The sequence below is a fragment of the Myotis brandtii genome, unplaced genomic scaffold, assembly GCF_000412655.1.
Source record: "Myotis brandtii unplaced genomic scaffold, ASM41265v1 scaffold82, whole genome shotgun sequence".
Taxonomy (NCBI): domain Eukaryota; kingdom Metazoa; phylum Chordata; class Mammalia; order Chiroptera; family Vespertilionidae; genus Myotis; species Myotis brandtii.
In genome coordinates, this window is record NW_005371324.1 from 10,223,596 (window position 1) to 10,238,393 (window position 14,798).

Sequence of the window (14,798 nt, forward strand, 5' to 3'; positions counted from 1 at the left end):
TCCCCTTGCCTCTTTCACTAATCGATGGAGTAGCACTTTATAAAAGCTTGGCTTTCATTTCTGTTTGTGAGTTTCACATTAGACATTAGTGATTCTTTTGTGCTAATTGGGGAAGAAGACGCCCCTAGAGACTGAAGTTGTCTTCTGCATTTGGGTTAGTTTGGGTGGCTAATGAGACCTGAACTGTGTTGTCAAAGAAACTGCATCGATTTCTGGAAAATGTCATAGTTGTGCTCGTGGCTCTACCTATTTTTTAAACGTTGTTAGTGTTTAGAAACTGATGAAAAGCTCCAATAGCCATTAGGGAAAATTCCAATTTGTGTCTTTCCAGTGATTTAATCTGATTACAATTAAAACAGATGCATAATTAAAATATATTAGGGAGAACAGCACGCCTGGCTAAACTTATTAACCGTCCTGGGGTGTTTCATGCTCCATTGAAATTAAACTATCCAAAAAGTGAGCACAGATTTACTTTGACAGCTTTTCAGCAGCCTCTCTGGGCTATGGAAAGTGAATGGTTCCCTAGGGTCAGGGCGAGGCAGTGAGTGAACTTAGGAAAAGAGGTTGATAGTGAGGGGAGGTGAAGGCAAAATCTTCTCCTGGTAGTAATTAGCCATGTTCTATATTCTCTGGTGTGCCCGCTCTCTGACTAAAAGCATGTTCATGGATGTATACCTTCAGTCAGCGAATTTTGGTTCACATCCACATGTCTATTATGAAATCCCCTGATAGTCCCTGCAAAGACATCCAGCAAACCCTTCTTAATGCATTTCATAGAGTGTCTATCAGAGGCTAGTTGCTAGGAAGCCCCTGTTAGACATAAACTTTCTCTCAATTTTTAAGCAATGTGCAGATCTTAGCAATTATGCTACATGCTCTGAGAAGTAAGTGGTCTGTGAGAGGGGCTGCTTCTGTTCCCTCCAATTTTGGGTTACAGTGCACCTGTTATTTCTAGGGTAAATGGAAGAAAAATCTCTTGCTTCCAAAGACGGGTGACTTTTCACAAAATAAGTTCAGGGACAAATCTTGGGCAGTGACTGGCTCTGTTGGGGACAGTTCCAATAGTGAGCATTTATGCCAAGAATATACAGCTTATGAAAAAGTAACTTGCTGTACTATTGTAACTTTTATAGAACACTGTGGTAAATTTGGCATGCCTCTTGTATGCTACTGTTTTTTCCTATCTAGTTCTTTGAAAAGTACTTGTCAGAAGAAACTAGCCTGTAATGGTTAAGGCTGAAACTAAACTAAATTTTCAGGTACATTTTTTTCTATAGACTTAGTGCTTATTTTGTGTTTTTTGATCATCAATCAGAATTTGTTAGGCCTTTGTAACTTTAAGGAAGAATGGTGCAAGTGTGATGATGAATTAGTTGTGCTTTGATGGTGGACAATTGCTATAAATTCTCTACATGCCAAAGGTTGAAGGGGGTGTCAGATTTGCTGCCTCTACCTCGCTACTTAGATGAATTTAGTGTGATGATTTGCTCATATCATCTAGTTGATAGCATGCTCAGTATATGATATCTAGATATTATATATGACAGATGATATTGAGGGTCTGTAAATACAAATTATACTTTTGCTACAATTTGAAGTGTACTTGACTCTAATTTTCTAAGTGGCAGACCTGCATATGCAATCCCATACTTCTGAGAGTATGAAGTCTTAACAGTATCAAACTTGTGTGTTTGTTTTTTTAATATATTTTTATTGATTTCAGAGGAAGGGAGAGGGAGAGAGATATAGAAACATCAGTGATGAGAGAGAATCATTGATCAGCTGCCTCCTGCATGCCCCCTACTGGGGATGGAGCCCACAACTCAGGCATGTGCCCTTGATCGGAACCCGGACCCGTCAGTCCACAGGCTGACACTCTATCCACTGAGCCAAACCGGTTAGGGCTAAACTTGGTTTTTATGTGTCTTGGTTTTTATGAAGTCGTGAAATACATATTAATAGGATCCTGGAACTTGGTGTCTGCACAGCATGTTCAGGTGATTCGGTGCCAAGGTGCACTGCAAGTTGTGGCTTTCAGATACAGTACTTTCTAACTACTCAAACTCACTAGGGTGTGAAGGGGGAAGAGGGCTGGGGAGGCAGTGGAAACTGTAGGATGATGAGAATGTGTTTATTTCCATCACTCCATTTCAGACTACAAAGGCTCAAGTTCAAAACTTTGTTTAAACTACATCTGTGGATTCCGCTGCCCCCCCAGGAACTTCTGTGAAATACAGCTCTGTGAGGAGGGCAGGGCTGGAAGCAAAAGAGCTGCACTCAGGGAGGGAGGTGGCTCTTACGCTTGACTTGCTTAACTAAATCAAGACTGTGCATTTTAGCTGAAGAATCTGGCATTTATTGTAGGAGGGCTTTATATTGCTTCAGCTTAAAGATTATTGCTGTGGTACTTCTCAAAGTTATCATTTCTTTTAAGTACAGTGATCAAGTTTACTTTATAAACTCTATGTATAATTACTTTCAGTGTTTGATGTAGTTTGGTTGAGATTAAGTGGTAATCTGAAACGTTTTTATAGCAAAATCAATTTCCCTATGGTAAAATTTAATATTTTACAAGTTTTTCTGTGCTAAACTCAAGAATATGGCTAGGATGTGATGAAACAAACAGTAAAAGAGTAGAATTCATCCTATCTGATCAAAAAAGCATACACGGTTTCAACTTCATCCCTCTTCCCCTTGCCTCCAATCTAATAATGACTATATTGAATCTTAAGTTGTGGTTAGAGTAAAATTGGAATTATAAATGTGCAGTTTTTGCCAGACTTTAAGTCATGTTACATATGACTTCTCGAAGGACCCTCTCATTTTCTGGAGAAATTTGGTGTTTAGGTCAGTGGAAAAAACTGGCTGACCCCAAATTCTCTGCTCTCTTATGGTAAGGATAATATTACATCATTTCCCTTCATCCTCTTTAAAAATAGTACTGTTAATATGCTTTGCATAGAGATAACACTAAAAGAGGAGTCAGTTTACTTCAAAGCAATAGAAGTAAACCCTAACTATTGTTTTGCAGTCCGATTTCATTTTGACTTACCATCTAATTGAAGGCATTTCCTTTAAGTCATATAACTAGTAAATAAGATAATGCAACTAGTACATGTTTTTATTCTCACATGAGTAAAATAATACACTCGTTAAAAAAAAAGTCAATTGGAGGTTTTGAAAGTGGGAAATGGATTTGTGGCCGCTTTGAACATTTTTTTCCTTCTTGCTGATTTTGCATTTGTTAAACCCAACCATGATCATTAACATTACCTTTATGTTTCTTAGCTATTCCATTTTGGAATAATTGTGTGAAACTTGGAGAAACAACTCCATGGCAGAAATTTCTGCTCTTGAATTAAAACTACTCCAAGCTCTTCATAGCACATTCCTAATTTAGTTTTTCATTTGGGTATAAATGTAAATCTTTATTTTTATGGAAACACTAGTTAAGACGTTTCTTCCTTAAAGTCATTGATTAACAGTATTTTAAAAGAAGGAATGGAAGATTTAAGGCCTGTTAGCAAGTTTTTTAAAAACTTTATTTTCTAAAGCTATTCAACTGTGCCTTCTCCTTGGTCTTTTAATGTTACTGTCAGTTTGGGTTTTTGACTTGGTATGATCCTTTGTGAAATGATCAATCACTCTGTTAACTTACCTCTAGAAAGTTCCCCTGAATAACTTGCCTTCGACCAATATGTTATTGGTACCTTAAAATTCTAGTGTGTGCAACCATTGAAGGGATGCCTGGTATTTAAAGTATGTTTACAAAGAATTACTTATAAAATCAAAGTAAAGAAGGGAGAAGTTTGCTTTGAATCAAAGGATATATCATCAAGACTATACGGAAAGAAGCCAACGTGTACAAGAGTGTTTTGTTTTTTTGACTCTAATTTCCTTCCCAGTTTATAAGACACCAAAAAAAAAATGCAAGTGGACCCAATTTATAGGTTGTGAAATATTTTATGTGACATTTTATTTTTTAGCTGTTTTGATTGTTTAATCAACTCTATGTAGAATTGGTTCATTTTGCTGAACAAGTACATCTCAACAGTATGTTAAAATTAGGTGAAGCCAGTAGAGACCACTTTGCCTCACCTCCATTGAGACTGCCACATGGGGATTAGCTAGCAAATGACCCAAATACAAGCACCGGATGGACATTTACGAAGGCCATAGGGAAAATTGCTTGCCAGCCATCTGTCTCTTAATGGTTTCCATGTAAATGTGTATTTTTGGCTCTATTATTATATATTCAATTTACATTGTCTTGTCATCTGCACTGAGTTTTTCAGTGTTATTGTGCCCCTGTCGTAACACTGAATTCCTTGCTGCTGTAATTCTGAAATACCTACAACCTTTTGGATTCCAGTATGAGATAGGAGCACGGTTTGTCTCTCTCATCTCCTTGTTGCTGTTTCGAACACTAAAGGCACTTGTTTAAAACGCCCGTGATGGTGCAGCTGTTTGTCATAGGCGAAGGGTACATTTTCTCTAAAACAGGCACCTTCCTAAGAGGAAGGGGCCAAGTTTACCCTTAAGGCACTCTGAAAAATCAGGGCTGACAAACCTAGCTTCTTATAACTTTACTTTTCTCACCCAACATGGTTTATGCCTGTAACATTCACTTTTTAGATTGTTTGTCTCTTGGAAGCTAATTATATGATCAGCTTTGGGTACTTATTTAATAGCTTCACAAAAGTGGCAAGTGATGGGAAGGCAAAGTGGGTTGTTGAATGTAAAGACCTCACCTCTATGAACAGCTGTCCTCACTTAGAGCCTAGTAGGGGGGAAAAAAGTGTAGAGGCATAGCACCAGGAACTGCACTACCTTCTGTTTTTCGTAGGATGAAAAAGGAGTAATTACAGATGTAATGATATGCAAAGGTTTCTTTGAAGATTTGATTTGTGTGTGCTTTTGAGGAATAATGACTACATTCAATAATTCACTAGTTATGAATATTACTAGACATGGGCTTCTCATACATATGGTGCCTAATACAAGCAGCAGCTGTTCACTCTTGTCAGCAGCATCCATACCTGTCTGTCCTTTCTTACCTGTACTGTAGCAGGTACTATAAAGTATTTGAGAGTCTGATGGTAGACTTATAAAAATGCCAATAGCTTGTCCTTTAGCAGAATTTCACTTGCATTTACTCATGTTTATTTTGACTAATACTCATATTTTAAAACTTTTACTGGGACTCTGTCAGCTTCTCTCCCAGGACATTGGTGCCCAGGATCCATGGTAGATGGTTTGAACTGGCGTTATTCTGGGTCTGGTGCTCATTGGTACTTAATTCGTACGCGGGGAAGCTTTAAACTACTTCTCCCAAATGTCTTCTTCCTAATTGTCCAGTCAGTTGTTTTCCTTGGAGGCTTGTAGCAGCTGAACTCTTGGAGTTAACAAGATTTGCCTCTAGTGGTCATAGGATTGAAGACGTTTGCCTGAGAGAGATTTTTTTGGGCTGTATTTTCTAGACAGTTAATTCTAACAAGATGCAGCACTATTAAATTTCTATTGATCTCCTTTCCTCCTCTCTGACAGTTTACCTTTTCAATCACATTTGACCGCTTCTCTGGTATTCAAGGTTTCTTAGAATAAAGGTATACATGTTTATTTTAATATTTTAAGAACTTTTTGGGATTCCAAATTTGGGTTCAGCTATGACCTTTTGTCTTTACAGGTAAATGGGAAATTATTGAATAAACCTATCAACTTAGGAGAATTTTGAAGAAGTCAAACACAAATGATTTGTTTTTAGGTCCATATTGAGAGTTGCTGTTATATTTTTAGAGTAGTATATTTTTGTTTACAATCACTTCATAAAATGCAGTTAATTTGGACAACTAAAAGTGACTTTATGGATGAGAGGGAGAGAGATTTTGATTTGCTCATGACTAAAAAAATGAATATGGAAAATTCTAACTCCACCTCTAGATTCCATCTTATTGTGGAATTAAATTATATGAACATTTATTTATTTCAAGGCTGTGTGCCTGCTTTGTTGCCGAGGGCAGTGCTACTGTGTCTGCTTTAAAAGTGCTGTAGTTTTTGGCAGAGGAGATGCTATTTGCTTATGGTAATTTCATGTAAGCTTTTGTTTCTTGATTTCTTTGCCGGGCATTGGTGATATCAGAGTGAGGCAGGGTATGCAGGGTGGCGCAGCATGCAGTTATCATCAAAGAGACTGACTAAATTACATGATTTATCAAATGAAACACATCAGTGCCCTCGGAATAGCAGCTGTGAGCTAGGTGCTGTGGCCAATGGCTTAATTAAGGAACAATGTATGAAAATATTACCATGGGGTAAAGGAATTTATTGACATTTGAAACTGCAAAAGTCACAAGTTTTGGTAGTTAGCGAAAGTGCTTGTTTCCCTAATTGTGGTTCCAGAGACCATTGATTTCTTTAGAAGTAGAACATTTTGATTGTCCTAGCCTAGAAATTCTCCCTTGACATCCTTTAGGAGTATTTTAACTTCAAAGGATGTGTTGTTTGCTGAAGAGTGGCCACTGGGGCGCAATATGGCTCTTGACATTTTGAGCAGTGTTAAATGATGACATTGAAGTATTTCAAACAGCCATGCTTCAACATTGTTTAAAAATCCAGTGGGGAGAATGACAATCCGTATCCCTGCATACTTGGAATTCTTTGGGTATTAATTTTAAATGCAGTTCACAAGTTTGCCTCTTAAAAAAATAAGTTAAAAAAAAAAAGGACGAATAAGGCTAGTAAAAGTTTTACGGCTGTGCGTTATGAAATGTTGTTTTCTTTTTTCAATTGCTTATACGCGTTCTATAAAGAGACTGAAAAGATGCAGACCACAGCCTTGTTTTTTGTTTTAATCTCTCAATTGGGTTATATGTCTGTTATTTAGAACACTGTCATAAAGCATGTTGTTGATTCTGTTATAAACTCAAGACTATAAAGCTAGTCTTTGAGAGGCAGACAAGGGGAAAACACTTTGGGAAAAGTAAACTCTTGTGTTTGTTAATTTCCAATTTAAGTGAAGGCACGTGCACCCTGCTTTCTTTTCTGTTACTGGTATCTCTCGGGTTAAAAATGAGAGTCCGTAGTTTTACTCTTTACAAGGTCAGTGCATGTGAAAGTGACATCCCTGCAAATTGTGTTCTCCACAGGGATTGCTTTAGGTCAGTGGTGGGCAAACTCATAGTCAACAGAGCCAAATATCAACAGTACAACGATTGAAATTTCTTTTGAGAGCCAAATTTTTTTAAACTTAAACTATATAGGTAGGTACATTGTTATTAACTTAATTAGGGTACTCCTAAGGCTTACGAAGAGCCACACTCAAGGGGCCAAAGAGCCGCATGTGGCTCGAGAGCCGCAGTTTGCCGACCAAGGCCTTAGGTGGTGGCTCTAGAGATACGTTCACAGGTTTGACCGCTTTTCTCAGTCTGGAGGGACATTTGCCATTACAGAGCCATTTGGGAGGAGGGGTTCTTGAGGTAGGGCTAGCAGCTGCCCTGTTCCTCTAGGGACCTTGCTCATTGTGTTATAAACTGCCTTTTGGCTACGTCTGCCTTTCTGTCTTCCGGTTTCTAAAGCTATAATAAATACTGAGCCTGCCGCCCTGGATTGTCAGAGATGTCTTCAGGTAGAGCATGTGGATCCAAATTCTCTGTCGAGTGTACTTCTTTTAGAACAGGATGTTCCCCTCCTCCTTCAATAATTAACTACAGGACTGCTCTCCCAAAGCAATTGAAAAAGCTCATTTTGACAAAGAAAGCTTCCTGTGACAAATTTCCCAACTATAACTTTGCAGAAGAAAAGTTCTCAGATGATGAAGAAGTTTAATCAGGCAAAAAGACATTTTTATTTGCAGAAATGCGCCCTTTAGAGGGAAGCAATTATTTATAGCTGATGTGAAGAAGTGGTATACCTGAATTCATTTGGTAAACCTCATTTAAAATAGGAAGGCTATTCTTGTTATGCTGTTGAAAGAAAAAAAAAATGGTGCTGAATAGTCAGTGAACTTATGTTAAAGAAATAAGCTTTTACACGTTAACCCACTCTCTAGGGATATGGATTGGTTTAACCAAAGAAAAATGAATTTAGGATTTGAATTAAAACCTTTTAAAGACACCAGTGCGCAGCCTGCAAGCACTGACTGTAGTTTGCCACATGGAGTCTTCTATTTAAAAAATATTCTTTAGTTTTGGTTCCTCCATCTGTCTATGTAAGAATCTTTGTATTTTTTCCTTTGACAACAGTGGTGTGTTTTGCTTTTGTTACATGTTGAACAGAAAGTGAAATTTCACTGTTTTAAAACCTCTCGTATGTCGTCAACCTAAATAATGTAAGCCATTTCTATGAGAAGGTATTTAGTAGTTACTTTCAAATTCAGAAATGATATTGAGGATGCCCGTGGCAGGCTTTGTCCTTTCTCAGGACTTGCCCCCCTGCCTTCATCCTTTGATATGGACAGTTGCCTTTTTAAAAAAAAATCTTTCAAAATGCAGTTTAAATTCCCAGTTTCTTTGAATGCAATAGATCTCCCTATGCCTTGCTTAAAGGGCCATTGGTGAGCTGGGCCTCTTTCCATGTGGTATGTGTATATATTTCTAAATCAGTCTACTTGCAAATCACTTGGGGTTGTGAAAATGCAGATTCTGCCTGGAGTGGGCCTACGAGCCTGCATCTCTGTCATTCACAGGTATAACAGAGGGCTGTTGGTTCACGGACCACACAGTAATAAGAGTAGTAAGGCTCTATTTCATTTAAATGTATTACACATCGGCTCAGTGGGTTGTACAGATACTTAGATACTTGGAAAGGCTACCTAAACTCCTGGATTAAAAATGATCAAGGATAAGGCACCTCTCTTCTTTGTATGAGTCTAGCCATTTTATTTCATCTCTCTCTGCTTTGTTCAATCACGTCTCCTTTAAATTGGTCATGTGGATTCGAGGTATTGTGTGGATTTTGAAAAGGTAGAGAGCCTGCTGAAACCCTAGGAGGTGATCTCTATGGAAATATCTGTCACCATCTTGTATTACAATGTTATCTTCTTTGTAGCACTGCTGTGGAGACAGGTATTGGATGCTGATTTTGACAAATAAACTGATAGGCTGTCGGTCACCTTAGGCTTATGACTTGAATAGATGCCTTAACTGAGTCTCCATAGTCAGGGCCTTCATTAGTTTGTGCTTTTGTTAAGCAACCCCTTGTAAGGGAATTTGGCTTACATTGCATGAAGGCTTTAAAAATTATAGGGTGGCAGCAAAAATATAAGTATTTAGGAAGCTGGGAGTGGGAAAGCTGAAGATTTATTGATGATAATCAGGCACTGGGTGATGCTATCAGGTAGAGGTATCTACATAGAAGTAGAAATGCTTGGGCCCCTATGATTTTTTTTAGCCTGTTATATGGAACCTTAGCATTTGGGCACTTTGGAGTGTTTCTGATTGAGTGGATGCCCTATGATTCTGAAAATTTACATCCCTACTTAATAGGAATATTTTTAAAGAGCTCATTCTAAAATGAGTTAAAATTATTCCTTTCTTTTTAAAATACTGGGCCCTAGAGGCAGTTTCATAAACAAACATTAGGCCACGATAGGAGACTAGAGTTATGGTCTTGGAGTTACATATCACTTTTACTAGCGAGGTACTCCAGCCACTCATCTCTCTAAGACTTGGTGTTATAATTGTTTAGGGAGTAAAAGTAACAATAATAACTGCCTACCACAGAGTGGGGATCAAATGAAATGTTCTCTGTGTGTTTTAAAAGCTTCATGGCTCCAGATTTAGGTGTAGAGAGTGGACGAAAAGGGGCCACCTGCTCCCTGACAAGCTCAGGGAAGGCCCGTATGGTGGCCTTAAAAACTCAGAGACCTAAAAGTAACCACACAGGATGATCTGAAATGAAAACATTCTTAACTGAAAAGCAGTTTATGGTGGGTAGTCATGTCCTAGGCTAGCCTCTTCCCTGACAAAGGTCAGTCTTTTCCTTCACTGAGCCTATTGTCTTTTTGCATCTAGATAACATATCTTTGGAATGTCAGAGTAATTTTCCTTTTACCAGACCCCTCAAAGCACAGGCACTGCTAGGGGGACCACAAATAAACTCATTGTTATCGAGTTAATTGTTGACTGTTAACTATCTCTCACCACCTAACTAAAAGAAGTATGTGTCAATTATTTTCATTTTATCCAACCCCAGATGTTTCCCCACTTTGCTTTCTCCTGTCTCCCTAATCTATCACCAGTGGATTTCATATAACCCACTTATGTCTCCTCTTTTGATTGTAATGTATAAAACATGATGCAAAACTGCCGTTCTCCGGAGCATTATCTCAATCCATTGAGGTTCTGCTTCCCAGCATTTGTCAACAATCTGGCTCAAATAAGCTCACAGAAATTCTTCACAGGTTTGAATGTTTCTTACATTAACAACAGTGTTGGACCAGAGGCTCCATGGCTCAGTACATTTGTATCTGACTCTCTTCTCCCCTGAGAATGGAGCTGTGTTCTACTCCATGTTATTGCTACCTTTTTCTCTCAGAGTCAGTGGAACTCCTGCTGTCCCAGCTGCTATTGCCTCCCCCACAACCCATCTCTGCTTCTAATGTTCGAAGCCTCACTGCATAAGCAGTTCTTCCTCTCCTCTAATTCTTTTTTGTGCTTTCCCTGTGTGTCTTGTCTCTGCGTGAAGGCTTACTTTGAATAGACCTTCTGGTCAATCTGAGTCTTCTTTTGCAGGGTAAAAGCACCAATTACAGTGCACCGGGTGTAAATAATGTTTGGTACTTTGGTTCTGCTTGGCAGGGTGTACTCATGGTCTCCCTCTTCAGTGGCAACTCTTTTTCTTTTACGAATATGTTCAGATTCAGAGCAGTTCTGGCAGCCGGTGATTAGAAAAGCAATATGTCAGATAAGCGTTTTTTTCCTCACTGAAGTGTTCACGTTAATCAGTCCTGTATTGAGAATTGGGAGTAAGTATGCTTACCACATGTACTAGGTGGTCACACGTCATTTTTCAACAGTTTGGCTCAAGTAAACTCACAAAATGGTAACATCTAGTACCTAACCCTGGTGATACATTTTTGTAAGTAATTAGAAAATATTTCTTAATTTTAGTCCTTTTCAATCAACAGAGTGGCAAAAAGTAAAAAGACCACAGATTTATGGAATCAGATAATCTAGAGATCTAATCCCAGAACTATTACTTGCTTATTGGGTAATTTTGATCGCGCTACTAAGACTCTTTTAGCCTCTGTTCCTTGTTGTATAGAATGGGGGTAGTAATACCTACTTAATACAGTTGTTGGGAGAATAGACCGAGATAAATTATATAAAGTGCCTGGTCCAGTGTCTGGTGTCCAGGATAATTATTAAATATTTCTCTTAAGAAATTTTTCATTAACTCTATTGCTGATAGCTTAAAATCACTGTATAGTAACATCTGAAAGTATTATAAAGCATTTAGGGATTTTTCTTAAAAGCCAATGTTCAGAACTTAAACTTATTTCTAGTAATATTTAAGTTAGCAATTCAGATATGTTTAGGGTAGCTGAAAGGGGTCAGTGAACTCTATTAAATAACTACTAATTTTTGAATTTAATTTTTATCTTGAGTTATAAGTTTGGAGAAATGTTGAAACTTGAGCATTATACACACATGCATACATGCATGCACGGACCCACACACATGCAAATTTTGCCAATAAAATGTTTGCAGTATATACTCAATTCAAAGTACATATGAAACACAGAACTAGGATGTCTTCTATGTTCTTCACCATAATTGACTTTCTTCTTTGAGTTAGATTATACTGCATAGTAGCATATGCAAAATTATGATTTCTTAGCATCTTGTAAGAATTGTTTTACTCTATGAAGTATATCTAGTAAATGAAAAAGCTTAAACAATGAAAAACTAGAGTTGTTTTTATTGGCGGTGAGAACAGCACCAGGTGTTAGACCAGTGGGACAAGATCGGATCTGGATTCAGCAACCTCCGTACTTGAGTTCTGGCTAGGAAAGAATTCAGAGCCAAGACTCAAACTATAAGAGGAAGTTTATTTAGACAATCACAGGGTACAAGAAGTGAGCTGCAGGAGAAAAGGGCGCAGGAAACAAGTTACAGGGGCAGAAGAAGGGCCCTTGGGGCTTAGGAGAGAGGAAGGTAAATGTGATGTGCCAAGGGGGGAGGGGGGAGAGAGAGGGAGGAGAGAGAACGAGAGCACCCCGGTCCTCCATACTAAGGGTTTTTAAGGGTGTGATTTCAGGCGATGTCCAAGGGGAGGATCTCAACAGAATATTCAGTCATGGTTTACACTGATTGGTGGGTGCCAGGAGGTCATTGGTCAGTGCAGTTCTGATATCAGCCAAAAGATCGGATGTCTGGTTTTGCTGCTTTTCCAGGCACGGAGCTGAAACACAACTGAGGCCTCAATGTTATCCCTGGGGCTTGATGCTTAAGGGAGTGGTCAGGCAAAGGCCCGCATGGGAGTTACTTGGGCTACTCTTTGGCCCCTGGTTCCTCCTCTAAGGGGATCTGCCACATAACTAGTCACATATGAGGGGAAGAAAGGTCAGGAGAGGGTCTCACCTGCATGATCAGCGATGTGAAAGGTCAGGGGGTCTAAATCCCTTGACCAGCTGTATGCAAGGGAAAGAAAGGTTATCCTGGGGGTGAGGTCCTTATTTTCCCAGTTTTCCTGGTTGCTAGGCACCTAGGGCTTTCTGCTTTGATGACCTACTGTACCTGGCCCAGTGTCCTTGCTCTGCTTATGTCTGTCTAACTGCCAACCACATTTTCAGTTATACTGTAAAAGGTTATATTGAATTAAGAATTAGCCAAACCCAGTGATCCACCACTTCTAGGAATATATCCTAAGAATCCTGAAACACCAATCGGAAAGAATATGCACACCTATGTTCATAGCAGTGCTGCTTACAATAGCTAAGATCTGGAAACAGCACAAGTGCCCATCAGTAGATGAGTGGATAAAAAAACATGTGGTACGTTTACACCATGGAATACTATGCAGCTGTAAAAAGAAGGATCTCTTACCCTTTCAGACAGCATGGAGGGACCTGGAGACCATTATGCTAAGTGAAATAAGCCAGTCAAAGACAAGTATCACATGAAATCACTTATATGTGGAATCCAATGAATAAAATAAACTGATGAATGTTATGCCCAGATTTCAGGATCCCCAAGAGACCACACCAGGGAGCCAGCCGTGTCCGCTGCAAAAGCAAAGAGTCTTTTATTCAAACCCGGGCTTGGCTCCCCTACCCTCCTTACTGATGCAGCAGCAAGTGGCAGAGAGACCCAGCCCTGTGGGGAGAGGGGTTTTATAGTAAGGGGAGGAGAGAGGACTGTGGGCCCTGCCGATTGGCCAGGCGCAAGTCGGTGCCTCGTTACACAGGATGTGGTCGTATCTATGGCGCGCACTTCCCTTGATTATCATTGGTTAGTTTAAAGAAATCCTACGTGTGGCTAGCAGAGGCTTGGGCTTCTTCCGGAAAGGAGCTCTTTGCTGAGCACATGGCTCTGCCCAAAAATGGAGGATTCGGGGCAAGATGGAGGGCGTAGCCCTCGCCCTTTCAATGAACAAAATAGATCCAGAGATATGGAAGCATGCAACAAACTGACAAATTTCAGAGGGAAGGGAGAGGAGACTGGAAGAGAATAACCAAAGAACTTATATGCATAACCATGGACAGACAATAGTGTGGTGAAGGCCTGAGGAGGAGATGTGGGTTAGAGGGAGATGGGGGGAAAGAAGAGGACATCTGTATTAATTTAAACAAGATTAAAAAAAAAAAGAGCCCTAGCTGGTTTGGCTCAGCCTGATAGAGCATCAGCCTGAGGACTGAAGGGTCCTGGGTTCGATTCTGGCCAAGGGCACATACCTCAGTTGTGGGCTTGATCCCCGGGCTTGTGTGGGAGGCAACCAATCAATGGATGTGTCTCTCTCACAAGGATGTTTCTTTCTCTCTGTCTCTCCCCCTCCCTCTCTCTAAAAATCAAGGGGAAAATATCCTCATGTGAGTATTAACAAACAAACAAACAAACAAACAAACAACAAAAAAAGGGACCTAAAAATCCCAGGAATACTTTTATGTACCTTCTGACAGTGAGCAAAACTGATACAAAAAGCTCTGTTTGCTTTTTGAAATCTTTTCTGGGAAGTTTGTTATTTTCTCTCATTAACTTGCACGCTTACCAAGACCTACAACTTGCATTAATTTATTTTTATTTATTAATTTATGTTTTTAAATAAATGAATATTTTTTAAAATATTTTTTTTTATTTTTTATTTTTGTTGATTTCAGAGAGGAAGGGAGAGGGAGAGAGAAAGAGAGATAGAAACATCAATGATAAGAGAGAATCATTGATTGGCTGCCTCCTTCATGCCCCCTACTGGGGATCGAGCCCGCAACCCAGGCATGTGCCCTTGACCGGAATCAAACCCGGGACCCTTCGGTCCGCAGGCCAACGCTCTATCCACTGAGTCAAACTAGCTAGGCTTGCATTAATTTATTTACAGGTAGTTCTGCATTTAAGAATATTGATCTCCTAATTAAAACAGATCTTTCACATGTTAACATTTTTCTAGTGATTCTATACAAAGAAAACATATAACCTTCTAACTCGAGCACTTCTTTTTTCCATTTTTATCCCCCTAGAAGAAGTAAAACTTTTTTCACTCAAAGTTCAGGTAAGCTAAGTATCTTGAAGGCCTACCATATTGATAACACAGCTTTCTTTCTTCCTTCCTTCCTTTCTTTCTTTCTTTCTTTCTTTCTTTCT

At 39.2% G+C, this 14,798-nt stretch overlaps 1 protein-coding gene across 2 annotated transcripts in view; it reads left to right on the forward strand.

The window, feature by feature from the left end:
• Positions 1–14,798, forward strand: part of TMTC2 (transmembrane and tetratricopeptide repeat containing 2) — a 423,041-nt gene that overhangs the window by 939 nt on the left and 407,304 nt on the right. The gene's annotated exons all lie outside the window — the stretch shown is intronic.